This window comes from Mycteria americana, chromosome 5 (genome assembly GCF_035582795.1).
Source record: "Mycteria americana isolate JAX WOST 10 ecotype Jacksonville Zoo and Gardens chromosome 5, USCA_MyAme_1.0, whole genome shotgun sequence".
Classification (NCBI taxonomy): Eukaryota; Metazoa; Chordata; class Aves; order Ciconiiformes; family Ciconiidae; genus Mycteria; species Mycteria americana.
The window spans coordinates 28,181,416-28,204,512 of NC_134369.1; positions in this window are offsets into that span (position 1 = coordinate 28,181,416).

Consider the following 23,097-nt stretch of genomic DNA (forward strand, 5'->3'; position numbering starts at 1 on the left):
CTCAGTTTTTCCAAATGTACTGTGGGGACAAATCTTGCCCAGCTTGGACCAAGGCTATGAAAGTTAATTTACCATTATTTGTAAAGTGCTTTGTGTCACCAAGGACCAAGCCCTGCAGAAACGTCCAAGGGGCGAACTGACACTGATAACAGTGTTGCGGTTACGCTGCTAAGCCACCTCCCACACTGCAGGACCAGCCTCTGCATTTTCATTGCTCTTCCCTTCATTTTCACACATTGCCAAGAGTATCTTAAAGTAGCGGCAAAGACTCCAAAGCTTTCTACCATCGGAAGACAAGCAAAGGGAAAACTCTTCAGGCAGCTCTAGTTGGGGGAACCAGATGGTCAGCACTCCCCAGCAAACAGATTTCTGAGTAGAAGAAAAGACACTGGAAATTACTGAGTGCCACGGTAATTCTTGCGAGGAAAGTACTTCAATATAGATAAATTGGTCTCTATTTAAGCTTAGAGAATTCACCAGCAGGATCGAAGGTCTCTGCTCAGGATTTGCAGGGAAAAGTCTCATGCCAAAGTACAGGGGTCTTCTGCCATGACCCAGGGTACTCTCCCAACTGCAGATCACAGCAGGAAGGTGCTGGTGGTCTGAAGGTCTGTGATAGGGAGTGAAAACTAAGGACAGCATTGCTGGAGTAACCAAGCAGAGAGGCAAGTTAGTGAGAGATAGAAGGGTAAAAAATGGTCATTGATGGTGATGATGATGGCTTTATTAGAAAAGTTTCAATAGCAATAACTAGGATCGTTATGGCGTGACATGCCTGAAGGAATGAGTCAACAAGGTACCAGGGAAAGATTCAGCAGAGGCACCGCTAGGGAAAGAGGTTGAAAAGGAAAGGAAGCTACAGAGAGTGTTGGGAAGACTGCATTGCTGTGCCAAGTGCTGTCACGTCACACCATCGGGACGTTTTGTGCTATGACAAGTAGCACTGCTGGGGAATGCACTCTCTATAGCCTTCCCCCCAAAATCTGTGCTTGCTGATAGCCCTCTGCTACTGGAGGGTAGAAATGTCTGGGACCGCCTTGCAAATTACATCTAAACCCAGCTCAGCTCAGAGAGCTCCAGCTAGATCTCTAACTAAGACCTCTCCAGACATGGAGAGAAAGGCAACCTCTTGTTTCTCAAGAGCATTTAGAGCCTGAAAAGAAAAAGCAAAGAATGGGAGAAAAGAATCCACAGATTTAAAGTCCAGGAGTAGAAATGCACAAAATAAGCCTCTTCTACATGATTGAGTCACACCAAATGTTTTTTTGTGATTTTTTATCTGTTTTACTGAATTGACAACTCATTCAGAAAACCTGAAAAAACAAGTAAGAAGATGTTGTCTGAGAAGAATCTAATTTTGCTGCCTGCTGACAGAGAGGTCCCAGGAAGGTACACCTGGTCTCCTTGCCACTAACAAGTGGTGCTGGAAAGAACCATGGTTTTGAAATTGTCAGCAGTCAAACAACTATTCTTCTTTTCAAGGAGTGCAGTTTGGATCATGAGGGGGCACTGAACATCTTTCTGAAAGATAGGAAGGTAGAAAAAAATATACAACCCCCACATATTAGACTATATTGTATAAGTATATAGTAATGGGGACTTACACAGATTTTCTAGGAATCTCCACCAAAATATTGAGGTGTGTCGCATTAGTATGATTTATCTGTTTGGCTTTCATCACATTTTCATTTTTGATTTTCTGTTAGGTAAAAGATTCAGATATGTTGATCAATGCAAAACACATCAGAAAACTGCTCAGGATTAATTAAGCAAATGCGGTGGAAATAGGTCATTCTCTGACTCCTGTCTCCTGGACCGTATCCAGAGAAGTTCGTCTCTGTCAAGGAAGAGATGGTTAAATCAGTGATCACATAAAATATTCATTAGGAATTCAGCTAGGTAATTGGATGCAAATTAATGTTCTTCTTCAAGAACATTTACCAAAAACATCTAGTTCACTTTTTTGTTTCTTTAAAAAAAGGAGAAAGACTACAAAATGAATAATTTTTATTTTGTTGCAAATTGTAACTAGAGCTTTGATTCAAATCAGAATAGAATAGCTTTGTTTCAAAATGACTTTATTTGATTTGAATGTAATTTTTTAAAACTAAAAGACCTTCCAAATGAAACAAAAAAACCCTATATATTTTTATTTTAAAGCATTCTTTTGTCCTTACTGACTCTTTGTCTTCCTTCCCCTTGAACAGGGAGATTAAGAGTAGCTATGCTTTCTGATATTAAAAAACAGAAAAAACCCACCCCAAAACCCTTGAAGGGCAACCTTGCCCTGGAGGCTAAGGGACAAAAGCTTATTTTCCATAAGATCCATTCATTTTCCACAGTTCTTTTCTATTTTTAAGCTGCAAAACCTGAGTCTATACCTCCTTATTTCTGTGTTTTCTTAAATAGCTACTAACAATGTCAGGCTGTAACACCTTCCCATGCGTGTTAGCCCTGGCAAAGCTACGAAACTGTCCCTGCAGCTGGCGGCTTCTGTGGGCATTGCTCGGGACCAGCGGAGTGCAGGAACCATCCTTCCTACTGGATAAGGTTCAAAAATCCAAAAGCCTCGTTACATGATCTGACAGGCGAGGTACAGTCCAAATCTAAACAACTTCTCTAATGCCTGAAATGGCCTTGCTCATACACCCGAGAAATATGGAAACACTGGAAGGAAAGCTAATTGAATTTTCCCTCCTCCTTCCTTCGTCCTCAAGCCCCACTACATTTTAAAAAAAAAAAATCCCTTTTTAAAAATAACTATTGGAGCTGGAAATTAAGTTCACATGAAGTGAGTTAGGGATGAGAGCAAACTCCTGATTAAATTTACTTGGGAAAAAAAAAAGAAAGTACAGCTGAAGATGGGAAGCCAGACTTGTGTTAGGCAGTTTGGGGAGAGCATGGGCTGAGCCGCCGGTGGGTGCTGAGCATCGGGGCAGCCGAGCGTCATGCTGCCATCACCCATAGCTCTCCCCGAATACTGGGTGAGTCCTTATCTCCTCTTGCAGTATCTGAGCCTAAATGGAGGCCTGGCTTTCTGTGGGAAATGGGTTTTCCCCTGTCACAGGCTGCCTGCTTTTGCTGGCGTGAGAACAGGCTTCCTGCCTTTTGATAACCAACACTAGCCAAAGCAAAATTTCTGCCTAGTGTGCATTTCTTAGTGCTTTGTCGCTATGATTGAAGCAATATTCTTTCCACTGCTTCTGAGAGACTTTCCAGCGCTTGATACATCTGACTGTTAAAGTGTTGCCTTCAGCATCCTCTAATTATAGTTTGAAATTAAGCTATTTTTTTTCCACCCTGGCTTCTGCTGGCCTGCTGCTGGGATGACTTTTTCTGGAGTAATTCATAGCAAATGAGTTTCAGAAGGGCAATGACTAGATAGAGGAGCATGGCAGAACCAGCTTCTGCTCTGAACAGACGCTTTCTGGTTCGGGATTTTCCTGTGTTCCCTTCAAATGGCAAGCAGTGCCTTTGCTGCAGTCTCATGGGCATCGTACCCTTCTCCTGGGTTATGAACAACTATGAGGACTGGAGCTCTGTGTCTACATGTGTCTTGGACCACAGTTGTATCTTTCTGACACCCTGAAGGGCCCATGTTTTCTGGCTGCCCTATTCCTCCCCCCGTACACACACAGCCCAGACGTAATCCCTGCCTCTACGCAGAGCTCAGTCTCAACCTCCTGAAATCATTACATCTGCTTTCCCCACAGTGTTTGAGAAGGGGTCCGAGACCAATCAATGAGTATTTTTTTAAGACTGAAGACAAGCATCCATGTTTGGGATGTATGTCCCATAATGGGACTGCACAGCCGTAGTGTCCAGTTTCCCCAGGACGGCTGGTGCACGCAGTTTTGCACAGGGATATCCAGGGACTGAATGCCTGCCCAGGACAGTCTCCCTAAGGTGCTGTCGGTGAGAAGCAGGCAGGAAACAAAAATTTTAAACTGAGAGCATTTCCTGAGACCAGAAGGTTTCAGGGCTTCAAAAATGTTCTTTGCTGTTGTGCAGCCAAATGGAAAGTAGGCCACACAAATATTTTTTCCAAAACCCTTGTCTACCTTTTCCCTCTTGCTCTCCCTCTTAGAAACAGAGAAAAACAGCCAAACATTTTCAGTAAGCCTGGTGGCGAAGTGCCCACCTACTGTGGATTTAAATCCTTGCTTAACCGTGGGGCCACGGCTCCATCTCTTTCACTTTTCCAATGAAAATTTCTTTGACATCTAACACGTTTGGCAGGAGAGCCTGCCAGCAGTCTGGAAGCAGGGGCAGTAGCCATGTGCCTCAGGTGTATGGAGAGGGGCCACATCCCACTCTGTCCAAAGGAGGCCAGAGAGGGACTGAAGGTTTGCCATGGTTGGGGTTATGGGGCTGTCCTCCCTTGAATTTCTCTCTGTCTCTTCCCAACTGCCACCAGAAATGCCATTCCACGTGTGAGAAATGCTCTTTGTAAATCAGCCACTTCTGATGAAAACCCATTTTGCCCCCCACGTTTCCCGCCAGCCTTCCTGTGGCCACGTATGATACCACACTGCCAACCCTGATGCCGGCTTCTCATTCTCTCTGCAACCAGACAAAAAGATTTTATTTGAGTAACAATCTGAATGGCTTAAAAAAAGAACAAAAATCTAATTTTAAAGGGATTATGGTGAACCTCTTGTAAACTGTGTTCAATAAGAAGAGGACTTAGAACAGGGCCTATAATGGGTCTGAGTGACTGTGCTGGGGAAACAGGTCATTTCCTGACGGTTAACAGCTAATTTTTCTAACAATCGAAATGCAGGGATCATGCATATAGGTTTCTAATGGACACTCGTGAAATGGCAAGAGGACTGATGAATACCAGGTGGCCAAACTTCACTTTCCTATTATCGAAGACTCCATTTAACTCAGCAGGCAGAGGGATCTCTGACCACCTGAATCTGTATGGTAGTGTAGGGGCAGTTTGTAGCCACGTACAGTTTATACCCACCCTCCTGGGAAATAAAAACCATTGATAAATGGCATCATTGCAATATCTCCATTAGAAACAGCACCATCAAAACTATTCAGTCCTGGAACTCATTCCCTTAAGCATCCTGAAGTCACTGGAGACACCACTGTCTGTTAACTCCGTAATTGCTGGCCCACTGCATTGCTTTGCTGTGACCGTCCCCCCTGGAAGCAAGGAGCCAGGAACGCATGCTCCACGGAATCACCAGTGCTTGGAGGGGTGGCCTGCAAAACTCACCACTGTAGGACCAATAAGGCAAATAAATACATTAGTACAGCTTTTTGTCAACCTCTCTTATCATTCTGTATGCTGCTGATAGTCCTGTTTTACAGGAGAAGTGTTGTTTATGAGTTCTTTGCACTGCTATCTGTTATGGTATAGCTTACAATAATTAGCACTACCTGTAATGAGATTAGGTTGGGTTTTTTTTCTGACAAAATCTGGTTGTTTCTTGTAAAGAGAGACTTTTTTCCTAGGACTTTGAAAAGTCCCACTTGCGCAAGTTTTCCTAATGCTTTATATCAGAATTTTGTTTGAAAAAAAGACTGGTAGATTCAGCATGGTATTTTTCACTCAAAATATGTAATACAGACCCATTCTGAGCCTTCTGCTTACTAGCTCTGGCAGTAGTGTCTAGCTTGGAAAGGATTTTGATTCTGAAGTTCAGAGTTCATTCAAGGCTGTAGAGGTCTTGTCATTCAGATTTACAGTTTGCAAACATTTTTCACTTTTACTGGGCATCTCTCTAGCATTCAGATTTCATTTGCTTAGTGGCAGTCTGGCTTCGAGTCCTGGAAATGGACCTGGGAGACTTCTATTGAAAAGCCTGTAAAATGTGTCCTTCTCCTGGTGCCAAATCGTACAGGTTTCTCCCCTTTGCCATATGGCTCCCCATGAATTTCCAGAAGCTTGTAAATACACAATGATATGTAGCTTCTGAAAATCCTCCTGAGATTTCTGCAGAGTGGAAAAACTGATGACACTGGCTAGATTTCTTTGGACTAGGAATGCTAAAGAGAAATTAATTTCTGATGCAAATTCTCTGTACAAAGCAGTTGACAAAGGTACAAGATACTGTACAGTTTTATTATACTGTACTACATGATAAATTCAATGGGGACTCATGCTGGGATTTAAATCCACAGTGGTTAAGAGCTTGGCTTCCTGGGGACTGTGACATTTCCAGATGAGCTGTGTTGCCTTAAGCAGCTGGAGAGCCACAGGCATTTTAGGGCTTTTCCCCAAAACTTACAAGAAGAAGTAACTGGGTAAAAGACAAGTTTCCCTTTCTAAAGATGTGAAAAGACAAACATCTGGGGAGGTTGTGGGAAGACAAGGAGAGACAGGAAAACCGGAAAAGAGAGAGAACATCAATGAGATCCAGGGCAGATGTAGGAACGGGAGACACACTCTGCTGCCCACGAACAGTAAGGCAGCAATCATCACAGAGCCCGTGCTGACTAGGACTTTGCTCCTCTGCCTCTGCCTCTCCCATATCCCTCCAGCATAATTAATTCCTCATGTTATGTAGCTGCGTCTTGGTCCTTCCTGCTCTTTCTGATATTGTACAGATCATAGTCTAGTGGTTAACACTTAAGATTGGGAGCTGGGCTTCTTGGACTCTGCTTGCAGCTCTGTGACTGATATATTGTGTGGCTGTGGGCAAGTTATTTCATCTTTCTGCACCTTGGGTCCCTCATCTTCAGAGGATAACAGTACCAACTGGCCTGCCGGAGAGATTATGGGACTTAACTAAAGTGTTTTTAAAAAGCTACGTCTGATGTCTTGGATGAAGAGCAAATCGGTACTAATGCATATTGCTCCTCATGATGTAATGCAATTATTAAGAAAAGATGTTTGCAGGCTCTCAGAAGGGTTGTGGAAGTCCCAAGGAAAATTACCTAAAGAAGGGTCGCTCACAGGCATACCAAAGGCAAGCGTTTTTTCAGTTTGCCAGATCTTACGAAGGGAGGAACATCTGGAGAACGGATTCCAAACAGAGCCAGGGCCCAAGCCAAATAATTCAGTGTAGTGTCTCTGGGAATGCAGTGGGCATTTCCTGTCTTACACAAAGGCAGCTCAACCAAGAAACAGTTTTTGTGCTTTTATGCAGGAAGACACAAATTGAAGCCAAGAACAGCTGTCAAGGCCTTCATGTGCTTGACCTAAGGATACATGTCCTAGTCCTCATATGCCACCAGTGCTGGAAGTGTGTTTCTCAAAGCTGGAAGCTGGGTTCAGGGAAATAGAGCTGGACTTTGAGAGAGTCTAATAACAAAATTTTCTCCATATGCAAGTGATGAAAGGAGCCAAGTACAGCTGCCTCACACCAGCCCTGCAATAACAGCCTCAGCTCCTCTAAACTGTCAGCAATAAAACTATATTTGCTTTGAGCAACACCTTGGAGAATGGAGTGAAATGATTTTTTAAGGAAATAAAACCTATTTTGCAATATGTATTTATTGTACACACTACCTTCTACTAAGTGGTATGGAGTAATACTACTATCAGAGTGCTTTGCACTCTTACAGTGCTTTCCATTGGAGGATCTCTGTATGCCTTGGTAAGCGTACCTCCATAGCCCTGTAGCCCCTACTCCTGCCTTCACTTTGTTGATGGGAGATCACACTCATGGCTTGGCCAGGGGGTTTCTCACACTTCCCTAATGCAGGTCAATCCATGAGCACACACAAGCCATCTGTGATGACTACTGATTTACCATTCAAAGGCTAGGAAGGAAACATTTTTTTCCCCCTCTTGCAGGTATGTGCCCAAATCTGCAGCCTCTGAGTATGCCCAGACCCTGAGATTGCTGCCTCTGTGGGTAGCAATTGCAAGTCTGGGCACCTTTGTATCATTGTTCTCTTTCCAGAGGTGCATAACCTTAACACACGGGAGATGATAATGCAAAGAGCACATGCTGATGCTGATTTCTGTTGCGTGACCAACACCTTCCTCAGCACCTCATTACAGGGGTATGAAAAAGGTGGAAAACAAGCTGGTAAATAGCCACATTTACATTAGTGTTTTACCTGCCTCCCTTTCCCTTTGTTTCATGCATACACACAGATGACACACAGTGAGCTTTGCTGATCTGGGATCTTGCAAACCTCCTGTACTGTGTGGTGGATTCACTAAACCCAACAGGGCTCAGAAACATTCTTTTCTTTAACAGAAAACTGCAGGGTCGTATGTCTATGTGCATATCTGTACAGATAGGAGATTCTGGATATCACAGAGGGCACAGAGCATCCCCTGGGTATATGATTGTGCTTATGTGCTTTACAAGTGTTAACAAGATAAATGTGGTTTTAAAGTAGAGTCAGAAGTGCAAAGAGGACATATAGACAGATCTAGGCAGGGAAATCATTTAGGGTTCTAGCACAGCAAGGTTGGATTTAATGAGGTATGTGTGCTTTGCTAAGCGGAGGTAGCTGCCCCTCCACCTAGGAGGCTGGCTAAACTGGAATGTGAAGTAGCACATCTCCTTACTAGTTGGCTGTTTCCTGCACAGGTGTGTACTTTGTGAGCTGTGGCAGTTTGCTTTATATATCCTTCACAAAATAGGAATAACAGGTACCCAGATCCCCCTATGGACATATTTCTGATAATTAGGAGCCCATACTCCATGATATATCGGCTTGAGAAACATATTAAATCCTCCTTTTGTGCAGGGGGTTTCAGATAAATAAACCTAAAATAGAATTCTCTCTTGAATATGGTAACTGGTCTGGTGGGTACAAATAAAACCTGTGTCTATGCTATACTTTGGCTTCAAGAAAGCTTTCAGATATCCTTCCATGTGAACAAGAAAGTATGACCAGGTTGAAGACAGCACACAACTGGTTAAAAAACCCCAGGATCGTGAGTCAACAATATGATGCAGTTGCACAACAAAAAAAAAACCCCACCAAACAGATTTTGCAATGTAGCAACATGAATGTTTTATGTAAGGTAATTACCCTGTTGTACTCTGCTTTTCTTGCCAGAGTACTAGGGGATTCTTGGTAAGGCTTATAGACATAAGGTCTCACCTTAATCTGGGTCTTCCTAAATGCTGGGCTATATAAACTTAGCTATAAATTAGGCTCCTGGCTCTGTTTGAATTGGGGTTCCTTGATAGAATTCATGCAGTTTCTTTATGCACCATTAGCTGAGAGAGACTGATGTGCTGTAAGCAGATGGTCTGCTTAGATATGGCTTTTGATTTACACCCATTTGGAAGATTCTCTAGTTTTAGGTATTGCACTTCGGGAAAGATGTAGTGAAGTGAAGCCCAGAGTAATAAGAGTTAGAAAACACAACCGCTGGGAAAGAGTAAAGGAATTCCACGTGTGTCCTCCAGAAGAGAGAGAAGAAAAGTGAGGGTGGTGTGAAAGTCCTCTGATACATAAAGCTTCTTCTGAAAAGGACAATGACCTTTTATACTCCCTGATACTCTGGGCAGAAGTAGAAATAATGTGTTCAGTTTGCAGCAAATAACCCATTTGAAATTGAGTGAAGCTATCTAAGCACTTCCAGTTAAGCACTGGGAGAGGCTGGGGGCACTGGAGATCCCCTTCTTGGAGTGTTATAAGAAAAGTTAGATGGCAATTGGTCAGGAATAGGTCCATTTAATCCCGGCTTAGATATGAGGGTTGGGCTAGATGAATTCCTTGCTTTCAGCCCTGCATTTCCATGTTCTGCTTGACCCTTTAGTCTAAGGAGCTGGAGAGCCCCGGAGGCTGTGTTGGCAGAAGAAGAGAGCCCCTCCAGGCTATATAGGCTGCACTGATTGATTTGTTGCCACTACAGTGTATTTTGCCTCCTCTCCCTGTCCCTTTTCCAATATTTTTTTCTAAGTGGCACAGTAAGCAGCCAGCGTGCGTCCGTTTCTTGGGGCAAGACTCCCGGAGCGGCTTTCAAAGTCAGCCTGATGTGTCAGCCTGATATATCAGCCCGTATTGAATATGTGCAAATGCACCCATATAGCAACACACAGAGCTGGGAAACTGCTTATTAGTAAGTTTGACTAACATTTTCTGTTATAGGGTCCTTCTTTCACTTGTTTATAACTTTGACAGCTTCAACTATTTGGGCTTAAATTTTACGTACAGGGTGTTTGCCTCAAACTGAATTATTTATGGAAATTTCAGCCAAAATGACATAGTGTTTCTGAGAAGAAGCCTGGAAAAATACATTGTTTGCCTTGTTGCTTTTTTCTTGTTTTTTACAACCTTTTATTTGGAAAGCCCTAGAACCCCTGTGCTTTGGAAGTGCAATTGGACACTTGGCAGAAGAGGTGGCTTTTGTGTTGGGGATGGGCCTTGTCTGTCCCTGTGAAAAACTACCCACATTTGGCCAAGTTATAAGGCTTAGAAAAACCACGTGGAGAGGATCTGTTACTTCTGTTGGCTTAACTCCTGGCACAGTGGCATGTGGTATAAAGTTACCATCTTGATGGCAAACCCTGTAGATGTCCACAGTATGACCACATTGGCATGCCTATGCTACCACCTAGCTTACTTTAAAATGTAAGAAATCAGGCATCCCCCGTGTTAAGTGAACATTACCAAGGTTTTCAAGTTGATCACTCAAAAGTCAGGATATACCTGGATTAGGTCTTCCTGTGCAATATTAATTCCACCCTTTTGTGCAGACCATGTGTTACATGCTCGAACCCTCTTTTCCACAGGTCTCCTGCTGTGCTCCACCAAACAGGGGAGGTTACCAGTTCCTGGGCTCCTGTTGCATTTGTTGCAGGTAACAGCAAGTGGGAGGCAGGTGAAGCAGGATGAGCAATGGGAGGGCTGGGGCTGTACCTGACTGAGCTGAGCAGTGCTGTGAGGAGCAGGGGTTTTGCCCTCGCAGATGTTAAGCCATGCTGCCTCTTTTCATAGAGGGCTCCTAATTGTAGGTTCTCATTTTCTGGGGACCCAGCCTGGGACACTGGGGTCTCAGCTGGCCCTGAGGTTGGCAGGAGCTCTACTCTGAACATTTGCTGTGCTGGCTAATGACAAGCAAGAGGAAAAATCAAGACCTAGGCATCTCAATGACAGGATTCAAAATTAATGCCTACCATGGATCTTGCAGACACACTGTTGACCATATGGCTATGTCTATACTGTCAAAGGCCCCAAGGCCACCTTCAAGACTAGATTCAATTTAGTAAGCTTGCAAACATGGCCAGGGGGTCAGGCAGTGCACATGCTGAAGCCAGATGTAGCCTGATGGACCATGTAGGCACTGCCTGAAGCAGCCGTGAGGCTGCAGAGGACACTATGGCTTTAGCTGCTCCATAAACTGCATCCATGATTGTATAGACAAGGCTTATGCTTTCAGTTCAACATTTGGAGAATGAAGAAAATACCAGCTTTCCTCCTGGGGCTGTAGCAAAAATAGATGAATTAATCTTTATGAGGCACTTTGATACTATTGTCATGAGTGCTATAGAAAAGCCCATGAGAAAACAAAATGATGTTGTTTTCAGAGCAGGATTTGAATAGTGCGCAGTCAGTAAGGCTTGAGGTCACAAACTGAACAATGAAGAAAAAACAAAATCTTGAATAGCTGTTCCTGTAGTGAACAGTATCCGTCCTGAGCACAGAGTGAGGCAGCCATCCCATGGAAAAAAGCCATGTCCCTCATGCCATGGAGTATGCATGAATGAGCCATGTCCCTCATTCATTCTTGTCATGAATAATGCAAACACATGAGGGAGCCCTCTTAAAGGTGCACAGGTAACTGAAGTGGAGTATGTAACTTCCACCTATGTGGTTTTGCAACCTTGATTTCACAGGTTTTCACACACATGCACCCCCCACCCCCGACATATGCATGTATACATTCCTCATGCATCAAAGGTCAACGGCAACGTGGTTACTAGCCAAATTTTCCCCATTAAAACATTACCAAAGGCAGATGTTTAGGGGCCTACAGGATTTACAGATTTGCTCTCCAAAGAGCATATTAGGGAAGATGACTGTTCTCCTGTTGGGTCGTATGCTGTGTTTTTGAAAGCCTCAGTGCCCACCCCAGATTAAAGCAGCATGTTGCTGGAATACTAGGCCTCCAATGAAGATGCCTTTCAACAACGCAAAACCACTAATGAGAAAACATAGACAGAAGGAGAGCCAGCCCCTGATGGCCGTGTTTCTCAGCTTTGAGTAGCCTCCAGGGCCATCGGTGGCACTGGCCTGATGGAAGAACAGGTTGGAGGAAGATGAAGTCTTTGCTCTCAGTGGCTGTGACGTTTGTCTACAGTCAGGACACAAAAGGAAAGAAGGAAAGAGAGCAAGTGAGACAGAGAAAGAGAGGGAGAGATCCTGCTTGGCCACATACCATACATGCAGATAGTGTATTGCATTTTTCCAGACTAGGGAGACCTCCTCTTCCAAGTGTTCCAGTAATTAACCTCACTTTCTTGGCTGGTGTTAATTTGTTCCAAGTATTTGGGCTTTAGATCTAACCATGGGAATCTCATTCCCTGCAGAAGTCTTGCCAACTATTACTAGACATTTTACCACACACATGCAGGCCAAAAAAAGCAAGGCTAATTACACCGCTTTTTTGCAAAGTGAAGTGTATTTGTTATAAGTTCAACGTCTCCTAATAAAGGAGAGGAGGGGGAGAAGGCAAAGCAGCATCTTTTTATGTCTGCCCGTGGGAGGAGGGGGCAGAGAGGAACAGGGAGCTGCCTTACGCTGTGCGGTACCCGCAACGTAAATCCTCTGTGAGGCTTTAGGAGCCTAGGTGTGACGATCCACCACATGAAACCAGAGAGCAATGGTGCTACCAAGATTTTTAGCTGTGAATAACTGAGTTCAATTATTCGGTACCAATGGGAGTTCTCTAAGTGAAAATTTAAATAGGAGGAATTATTCGAACCAGATGTCAATTTCCCAATACTTTCTTTTTTCTCCCCCTTTTGTGCTGTATGTGCTACCTGTTAAGGAAAGAGTGTGTATGGGAGGAAAAGCGTGTGTGTGAGAGTGTGTGTAGGGGCTCTCTCTGACAGCGTGACAAGCAACAAAGTAATACGTGACAACACCTACAGCAGAGGAAATAGGTTATGAAAATCCCTATGAATTTTCAAGTCCAAGTGCCTGCAGTTTTTGGACCCATTCCACACTGAAGAGGTTTAAAAAGGGCCAGCAAGGTAAGAAGGGCTGGAGAGGCAGTCATAATGCCAGAGTGTTGACATTTGGGATCTTTTGTCAGGTTAAGTCCTTAATTTTACTGAAAGATTTTTTTTTTGCTGCTTGTTATTCATTTTCTAGCATTTGAAATTAACAATAAAATGTAATAATACCTAGTACTAACATAAACCCTTTTATCCCTAGACCTCAAAGCAGTTCATAACGGTGAGTCAGTATTATTATCCACAGTTTAAGCCCATCTGCAAATAAGTTTCTTCGGGGTCTATCTCTAAATCTGATTTTGTAATCCTTTGCTTAGTGCACTTGAATTTATTTATTTTTTAAGTGGGTAAGTGTAAGTTGCTCAGACAAGTTTCTTTGTAACTTCTCTGGGACTGAGGTCACTGAATCTCAAACAAAAACTAAAGCAGCATCTTTAGTGTTTGGGAAGGCTAGAAAGCAGTGAGCAGGCAGCATTCATCTTTTTCCTACATGAAATCCAAGCTTTCTGACTAATAGGTCGGTGGAGGGGATGAAATTCTTGCTTCATGAAAGAGTTCAAAATTTGGGAATTTGGTTCTGCTCCAAATCTGAGCAACCCTCCCCAGGTTAAGCTCTCTATGAAAGAAAATTCTGCAGAAAAATATATTTGGGATTCATTGAAATACTTACTATTGATTTTGGATTTCTAATTTTTTAACTGTTTTCTAATACGAACTATAGCTTGAATTAGAAAAAATCTCAGCAAAACTTTGTTTCAAAAAGGAAAGTGGGATTTTTCTGTTCCAAAATGTTAAAATATCTTGTGTTTTTTACTGGCATTGTTGAAATTCCTTCCCTTCCCCCAGGTTTCTTCTTCATAAAACAACAGCAGTATCGGCTTTATCTTGACGGAAGGGCATATTCTCGCAGAGTGCAATTCCATCATCTTTCTCTGACCAGTGTCAGTTGCCGACTTTGCTCTTCTGTGATTTATATTAAAAGAAAGGCTGAGGTTACTCCCCTATGATCCTCATTCTCTTCACATTGAATGGCTCCCCAGAAGAAGGTCAGACACAAGACTACTGTAAATCAGCACAGCTCCATTGAAAACACACTGTCACACCAGCTGAGGGTTTGGCTCAATAGCTGCAGTTAAAGGAGTGTATTTTTGCCTCCATAAAGGCTGAGACTGGCCCTGTCAATCTGGTGAAGCAAGGCCTAAGGAGGGGTCAGAAAGATTTTTTTTTCTTCTTGGTAACCTTTTCAAATCAAGTGTGTTCTGAGGTTTCCAGCTTATTTGGAGCCAATGGTGAATCGATGATGAGCCAATGGTGGTAGAGGTTGTGGGCTAGTGGTCACACCAACCTCCATGTGAGAGTCTGGTGAATGTGCCAGGTCTCAATGCAAGAGCAACCACAGGAGCAGCCATCCCAACTCTCACACACAGCCCTGACCAGCCTCTGTGCTGCTGAGGAAGATACACCTTTGAGCAGGCACAGGATAACCTCTGCCTTCCCTCGGTGCTCTCCTACTTATTGGTAGTAAATGGTATGTTTAAGCCCTGAAGTATATTGATAAGTTGGAGCCAGTCATGTCTACTGCTTCCCACATCTGACTGCATAGTCAGACGTCCTCACCCATGTGTGTTTTGCCTGAGGAATTTCCAGTCTCTCAGCTGATGCCTGGCCACACAAACAGTTGATTCAGTGTTGTCCCACTGGAAAGGGCAAAAGATACTTTTATGGAAGGCTAGGAGGAAAGTGGTAAACCTCTTGGATCACATATGTTGCCTGGAGAATTTCTTCATCAACAGTACATCCACAGCATGACATTCCCCAGTCCTTCCTCTTCATCTCTTCCCTCCATCCCAAAATTTTCATCCCTTCACTAGTGCCAGGTAACTGCTTGTCTGGATGAACTTTAACAACAAGGTAGAAATGTTAAACGTTTTTCCCCAGATCACAAGCTGGCTGTGAATGCCAGGCCAAACAAGCTCTCTCCTAAAGCAGGGAGCTGGACAACCTTCCTGTAATGCACTCACATTAGGTATTATAGTTTGGGTAATTCTGCTATCTGTGAAAATATCCAGCCTCTTTTGAATCTTGCCATACGTGGACAGCCAACAGGGACACAAGTTGATTGCAGGATGTCCCTTTTTGTACAAAACATTGCAAGGGAACGTCTCCTGTAAAGCATGAGTCTCCGAACACCAATGCCTGGGAAAGGCAAAACCTCAGAGCCTGGTGGGATGATTAGGTGAGCAGCTGCTCACTGCTGCGATGTCCCACCCTGGCAGGAGAAGGCCATGAAAGTATACTAGCGAGAAACAGAAATACTGCGCACAGACAGCAGAGGAATGGTTTGAATGAGGCAGCCCTGGGACGACTGCACAAGTTTTTGGCTTCCCCCAGGGCCATCAAATGGCGAGTGCAAGCCTCTGGAGCCTTGTACGGCTGAGCTGAGATGAGAGGAATTTTTCAACACCCAAAGCTGGATCAAACCCTCCTTCCTGCCTCTAGTTCATAAAGCTTTTTAACTTTTGAAGGGGAGAAAAAGTGATCCCAGATGTACAGTCCTAATTACATACTTAGATGAAATTGGATTAAGGTGGCTGTTGCCTGTCCTTTTCCTCTGAAGATGGCTGGGACTGGCGAGGGACTGTGGGTCACTGATGCTGGGGCACAGACAAGGGGGATCAGACCCAGCACTGCACTCAATGAAAGCTCCAGCAAAAGTTCCCTTCTGACTCAGGACCTGGCTTCTAATTATTAGGGTCATTATCTTGACTGTGGAGTAGATTTGTACTATTTTTCTAAAATCTGTCCTTCTCCCCCATGAAGCTATGTGTGGGCATGGAGGGAGGGTCTGCTACAAATTGATCTTCCTAGTGACACAGACGTCTTCCTAAAAAAAAAAAAGATAATTACCCAGTAACAGTAAGCAGGGGCACAATATGCATCAGTACTTTTAATGTGCTTAACATATGTCTAGTTATTTTCATTTCCACAAATCAGTCCAATGTTATATATCTCTATCCTGCCTGCCTCACGCCCACGTGCAACACATTTCAGTCAGCATACGTGAAACGCATGGGAACTGTGTTTTCTTGCTGTAAGCTGAATGGCAAGTCACCGTTGACCTGCTTGGTGCAAGCCCACAGCTCCCCGGGGGACTGCGAGATTGCTGACAGCAGGAGGACATCAAGCCAGCCACATGGATCTGATATGGGTCTGACGAACATGCAGTATTGGGGTGCCCCTGCCCACTGGCAGCCGGATGGTATTAGCAGGATACAAATCAATCTGCTCTATGCTCCCTGTCTGAGCAGGATTTTCTCAAAATGAATATTTATGGTGTTTTCATATTTCAGATAAACCCCTCGAGTCTCATAATGTTGTTTGAATCCAAATGAGGCTGATGGCCGTGGCACAGTGCCCTACCACAAAAACCAACTCTTGCAAATCTGACCCAGTTCATAGAGGTTTAAAGCTAAACCAATGCAGAGGCTTGAATGATCCTGTGGTCACTGCCAGACCAGTGTGTTGATGGGCCCCTATAGAAACATGGGCTGGAGTCCGTAGCTTCAGGCAGGTGACCTCAAGGCTATGGTTGTCAGTTCCCTGAACATAGAAATTAATCCTTCTCTCACCTCCTAGTCACTTGTTCTGATATATATTTATATATTACACACCGAAGAAAGGTGAGACGTCGACTCAGAGAAGCTGTAAGTAGAAACGGGTGTGTTGTGATGGCTTCTTAATATTGCTTCAGTGTCTGTTTTGATGCTGTTTGAAGCACATAACTGTCAAAAATGCTACATTGGAGAAAATTGTTAAAGTAGAGATAAAGACAGAGGGGTGAATAGCTTTATTGAAACACAATCGGAAGTTCATAGGAACAGGGTTTGAGGTGGGTTTTTTTGAGTGGGGGGAGATCTGGTCTTGCATCCTGCACAAGTTCCTGGAACTTGTCACCTGGAAAGAGCTTTAAGTGAGAAAAATCCAAGTGTCTTTGAAGGTTGCAGTGCCATCACACTCATCCCTGTGGCAGCTGTGGCGTCAAATAACCTCTTGTGGCAGGAACAATAATTCCCTTCTGGACAAATATTCTGTTTTACTGCAACTATCCGGCTAGCATAATAGGGGACAAAAGATAGTCCTGAGAGCCTGAAGACATGTAGCTGGTGGCAGTGGAATAGAAATAGTAGAAATTCAAGAGGTTCTGAGTTTCTAGAATTAAAGAAAATAGTGCTGGAAGGGGCCTTTGGAGATCATTTAGGACAGTGTTTCTCAGCTTAGGGTCAGGGGAACAACTGCTGATCTGAAAGTCATTACAAGGCGCTTCACAAAACCAGTGGGGGAAATAAACGTTCCTCCCTCCTGATATTCTCAGACATATGAGAAAGCAAGCAAATGCAATGGGCAGCATTACAAATTGCTAAGCAAACTCTTAAAGGTCAGCCTAATTTGTATTTGGTTGGAAACGGGAACCACTGTGGCTCATGAACTTTTTTCTGGAAGTTTCATTGAGCTAAAAGCTACCAATCTAGCCCAGTCTCCTGCCAGACTGTAACCCCAGCTCGGCCAGTCATTTCCTTTTGACCTTCCCAAGTAACTGCTGTAGCTGTCTTCTGTAAACCTCCTCTGGGTTGAGCTGCCTGTGCATCAAGGAGCAAAGCCCTGCTCTGATATGACACAGCTGCATAACCGTGACTCAGACTGCTGAGGAAGAGCTGTGAGAAAGTCTGTAGAGAGATAAGAAAAGTAAAATTACTGGCAGAGGTAGCACTGTTGAGAAGGGATCATACCTGGCTCAAGGATTCAATAGGGAAAGCACCACCATGAAACGTATAAAACTCTAAAGCAAAAAAACCCAGCAAACAAACAAAAACCCAGGGAGGCTTGTGAGGAATTGTAGGGTCCCTGTGTGGAGAAGTCAGCATTGTCGGTGCCAACGGAGCTGGTGGAAGATGGCTACTGAGCAATGCAGAGGAGGTAGTTCCCAGGACCTGCAGAGGCCAACCCAGCCCCTCCTGGCTGGTGCCTGCCTGGTCAGCCAGGACACTGGGTGCCCATCAGGGTGGTGGGCACACCGATGCTTAGCCTAGTGGGTTATTAAATCCCAGCTATCTTCTCTGTGAGCCAATAAATTATTGCGTCACACTCCTAAGCTGTGTATATTTTGCTGTGCCCAAAAAGCTGACCCCAAGGAGGTGCTGTCACCAGGTGTCTCCATTCAGTAGGTGAAAAAGAGGAAGCGACCGGGGGGAGACAGGTCTGGTGGGATGAGCTCCCGGTGGGCGCTGAGGTTCAGCGTCCGCCCCAGCAACTGGAGCGTGAGCTTTGGGAACTGGGGAGCGTGGTGCCAGCACTCTGCTCTCCATATGGCTCCCAGCCTCTGTGCGCAGAGCACAGGATAACTGTGAACACCCAGTGGATTTGTCAGAACTTCCCCACCTCAGAGGGGTGCATTGTGAAAATTAATCAGTTTGTGTTTGACTTTTTGATTTGGCGCTCCCTCAATAACTTCTTCACACACAAACCCACAATAAACTAATTAGGCCTATTTCTCTGACAGGCTGTTAAAGAAGAAAGAGAAGAAGGATGTGTCTAAGCTGCTTGAAAGACAATATTGGATATATATGCCAAGTAGCAAAAGGCATCAGTAGCTCTTTAAATTCCTTCACTCTGAAGCTCTGATGAACAGAAATAGCAAATGAATGGCTTCCAGAAATGATGGGAAATAGTTCTTGTTGCTGTTTGGCTTGTGTTTCTCTTTAGGGGGTAGGGAGAGCTAGAAGCGGGGGGAGAGATATGAAAGAATTAGTTTCAAAGAAATAAAGTATGTTAAACATATTTTGAAATAACTTACTCGATTTGCAAAATAGGGTAATATAGGCCATGCTCACAGCCCAATTTATGTATATAAATATATATACATGTATATTGTGCAGAACACAAAATAATTCCATCTGGAGAGTTGGGTATTGTCTTGCACAAAAGGCTTCTACTTGAGTCATTAATAGTATATTTTATTAAAGGAAAATTGGCTTCAAAAGTGGTTGGGAATTGTGGGAATAAAATTGGGATGAAAGTAATTATCCCCCTGCCCAGTCTCTTCCCTTGTGTTCATTTTTCTGTTCCAGACACAGACGGCAACAGCAGCTCCTCTGTCTTCTGTTCCTTCCATGTTTGATCTTCTGCCTGCGCTTTCTTCTGCTGGGTCCTGGAGCCCATAGGAATGAGGGTATTGTGTCCATATTGCATGTGATGACATGTGTTTGAACCAGCACCAGGGCAGCCTGGCAAGAAGAGCTTGAAATCCAGCGGGACTGAACAGCAGGCCAGGTCCCTGCTGGGGAACAGCTCGGCCACTTCTTTAAAACCCTTTGGGGATAAAAGACGTAGGAAAAAAAACTTGAACCTGCTGTGGCACCTGCTTTTTTCTTCTGCCTAGAGGCTTGAGGAAGTCAGGGATGAAATAGGGGTGAGCATGTCAGCCCAGTCAGGGGCTGCAGCACATTAGTATAAAATAGGATACAGAGGTGTTTCTCAATATGGGGAAGCAACCTGGGAAACCCCACATCAAGATGGGTGTGCTGAGTACTGGAGAATGGTGGATCACCCCGAATGCCTTTGCAAAGAAGTGGGAAGCAAGAGGTGGCAATGAAGGTCCCCCTGGGCTGCATCTGGGCAAGGCATTTTGTGTTGAGCTTTTGTAGTTCATCTTGGCCGCCCGGGCCCAGGAGACAGCCAACGCAAAGGGACTGAAAAGCCATTTCCTTTAGAATTCAAGAAGAAAGTGAGTGCAGTTCCTGGGTGGTAAAATGTCTCTGTGGTTGAATAATTAACTTGGAAAGGCTACAGAATGTTTTGTCTTTAACACAGCTAACCCCCTTTTGCTTTTAATCAATACAATGACTTATGGAGTGAAGTATCTTTCCAAAATGTCTACCCCATAGATTACTGTTCCTTGCTGAGAGGGCTGGTCATGAATTCTTGACGATGGTGGCTTTCATTTCACCCAAAAAAACATTGTGTGTCATAATTAAGGCAATAATTAATGCTTACTGGGAATGCTGAATACTGGTTTTAAACAATAAAACTGTAAACCAATGGAGCATAATGTCACGCGGAAAAGACTATTTGGCCCAGCAAAAAGCGGGGAGGAGAAAAAGGGAGAGACAGAAAGAGGAAGAGTTCAACAGCGAGACAGTGACTCTTACACAAGGCTCAAACTGAGAGGGAAGTGGGAAAAATCACTTTTCCTCTTCTTAAAATAAAATAATCCATTCAGTTAATATTAGGTCAGGACAAAAGGTCAGGGATCTTCCTGTTGTTAAACATTGCAGTTGGAGCACAGTATCATAGTTAGGGGGAATATACAGCAAGTATTCCAAGAAAAAAATAATCTACTCACAAAATTAAGTAACAAACAAATAAACAGAGTGTGTGTTAGCTGAAGCGTCAGTGTGCATGTCACTGTCTCTGCACTAAGGGGTATTTTTATTCATAGCACAGTAGTACCCAGAAAATCAAATGAGATCAAGACCCATTTTCTCTCACTGCTGTACAGATGCACAGTCAGAAGTAGCCTTTGCTTGAAACAAATGCTCCAGCCACAGTGTATGGAAGAGGCACTCAATTATCTCCTTTTTACGGGTGGATAAAGTGAGGCAGAAAGGCACTGTGGCCCTGATCACAGAAGAAATCAATAAAAATTTAGGAATCAAATACCTCAGTACCTTACAGATCTGGCCTTGCATGATTTGCCTAGGGTTAAACAGGAAGCCTACGGCAAAGCTGAGAATTGAATCCAGATCCCCGGGATACTCAGCCAGAGCCTTTTCCAAAACCCAGCTTTATATGTATATGAGTAAGCCACTGGAAACTCTAAGTGAACTCTCATTATGTCAATTAATTTTTGCTCAATTAAACAAATCTTTCACAAACATATGTGGGATGTTAGCTCCCTTTCTGTATAGAAAAGAAGACAGACAGCTATATGCACAGAGGGACGGGCTGGTAATTAACTTTAGTAGCATAATCATTGATCTAAAATACAGCAGCCCAGTTTGCAAGGGCAGTCTGCACAGCTAGAATTGCGTTCAGTTTCGACCCTCTATGCATGAAACAGCTGGATAATCTAATGCAGCCAGGGTAGCTCTATGAGGTCCTGATTATTGAGCAATATGAACTTGTTTCTCCACAACATAAAGTAGAAGCTGATAAATGCAGCAGGCAACCACTTGCAACCATGTGCCACTTGCAACCAATGTAGCCTTTATGTGTTGTCCGCAAAGGAATTTTGCAATTGTCACCATGCCTGGCAGAATCAGCTGGTTGCTCTGGGGTCAGAGCTGTCAGCCAAACATGAAGCTGATGGCTAGACAGGGTCTGGAAACCCCCATGGTTGTAATCCTGCTCTAGACCATCCTTTGAATGGGGAAGCCATTGCACGGGTCTATTCTGGGGTCGTCTTGTTGTGGAAGTGAACGAGGGTCTGTTTTAGAGGGTGGTGGGAGAGACTAAGAACTTGAATTTGCTGTCTGGCCTCCACTTGATGTCACGCTCCTTTAGCTGCTCTCCCTGAATGAAACTTGGATACCACTTGTTACAAATGATGAGAGTTATGGAGATGCAGTTGTGTTAAAGATCTACTTAAATTATTTATACATTATACCTAATTAAAAAAAAATTATGACAACTGTAATCTCTGGTCTGAGCATCTACACTCTGCCTTAGGATTGAGCTGAAGACCTAAATCTTCACAGATTTTATGGGCTGGAGCAAGTTTCTCTATCCAGTCTCCTCTGGACTGGTTCAGAGAGAGTAAATCAGCCCACAGGAAGCATGAAGCCCTATGCTATGATGGCAAGACTGCTCCTGGTACCTAAAGAAGAAAGTCCACACTCACTTTGGGAACTGCTAACTTTACTGCAGGGAAGGTTTGTTTTCACTGTAATTTACACTCAACAAATGCAACTGAAGTTAACACCATCATACCAGGTCTTGAATCATGAGCAAGACCACATCAGCATCTCATGATCTATGTAGCTTTGCACATAAATTTTGCTACAGCTATGAAAAGCCTGCATGGCTCTCTACTCAGCTCATGTGTGGCCATACAGTAACAAGCACACAAAAAAATCTCCAGAGCATAATTTTCCTAAGCAAAGTGTAGGAATGGTCTTCATGCTGGGACATACAATTAGAGTACTTGTAGGTGCCAAACTGGTGTTGTTTATAAATGTGAAGGCTAGACATGTGACAGTAACCATGTTCATCAGCTGTGTGAAGGTACAGCTGCAGATGGATGATTTGAGGTTTTCCCTTGTGTTAGGTACTAAAGAGGGGAGAAAAAATTTTCACACTTCACAAAAATTTCATACTGGATCCTGAAATATTTGTTGGCCTTAAAATAGATATTAGAGACGACTATATTTGTTAACAAATAACTATAAATGCAAGAAATTGAGAGAAGATTTTTCCAAAATCTCCATCTGGCTGATTCCATCCTTCTCCCTTCCTTTCTGACCTTTCTCATACTATGCTAAATGAACCTTCCCATTTCTTGGGTTGGAAACATCTTCCCACATGTGTTGCTTTTTTTAAACTCCAAAATAAAAATGAAGAGATATAGCACTCACTAAAACTTCAGTGTAACTCATCTTCTCAACTGATTTAAAAGGAAAATATTCTGCGCAGATCTCCTTAAATGAACTGTCAACAAAGTATGCTCCAGGCGGCCAGAATGCAGAAAAGTCACCCAGTGTGCTGACTGGGGAGCATAAAAACAAACCAGGGAGCCGTTCCCCCAAAGCAAGAGGAGAGGAACCTCGTCCCACTGGAGCAGCTCTGAATGCTGAAGGTTTCCCTTCATGCCTGGCTGAGGAATCCAACCCCTCACCTCCCTAACTTCGCCCTCGGAAAGGTTATCTTGCAATCAGAAATGTTGCGTTGCGTGACTTGGATCCATTGTTTATAGAATCGTCTAACTGACTTC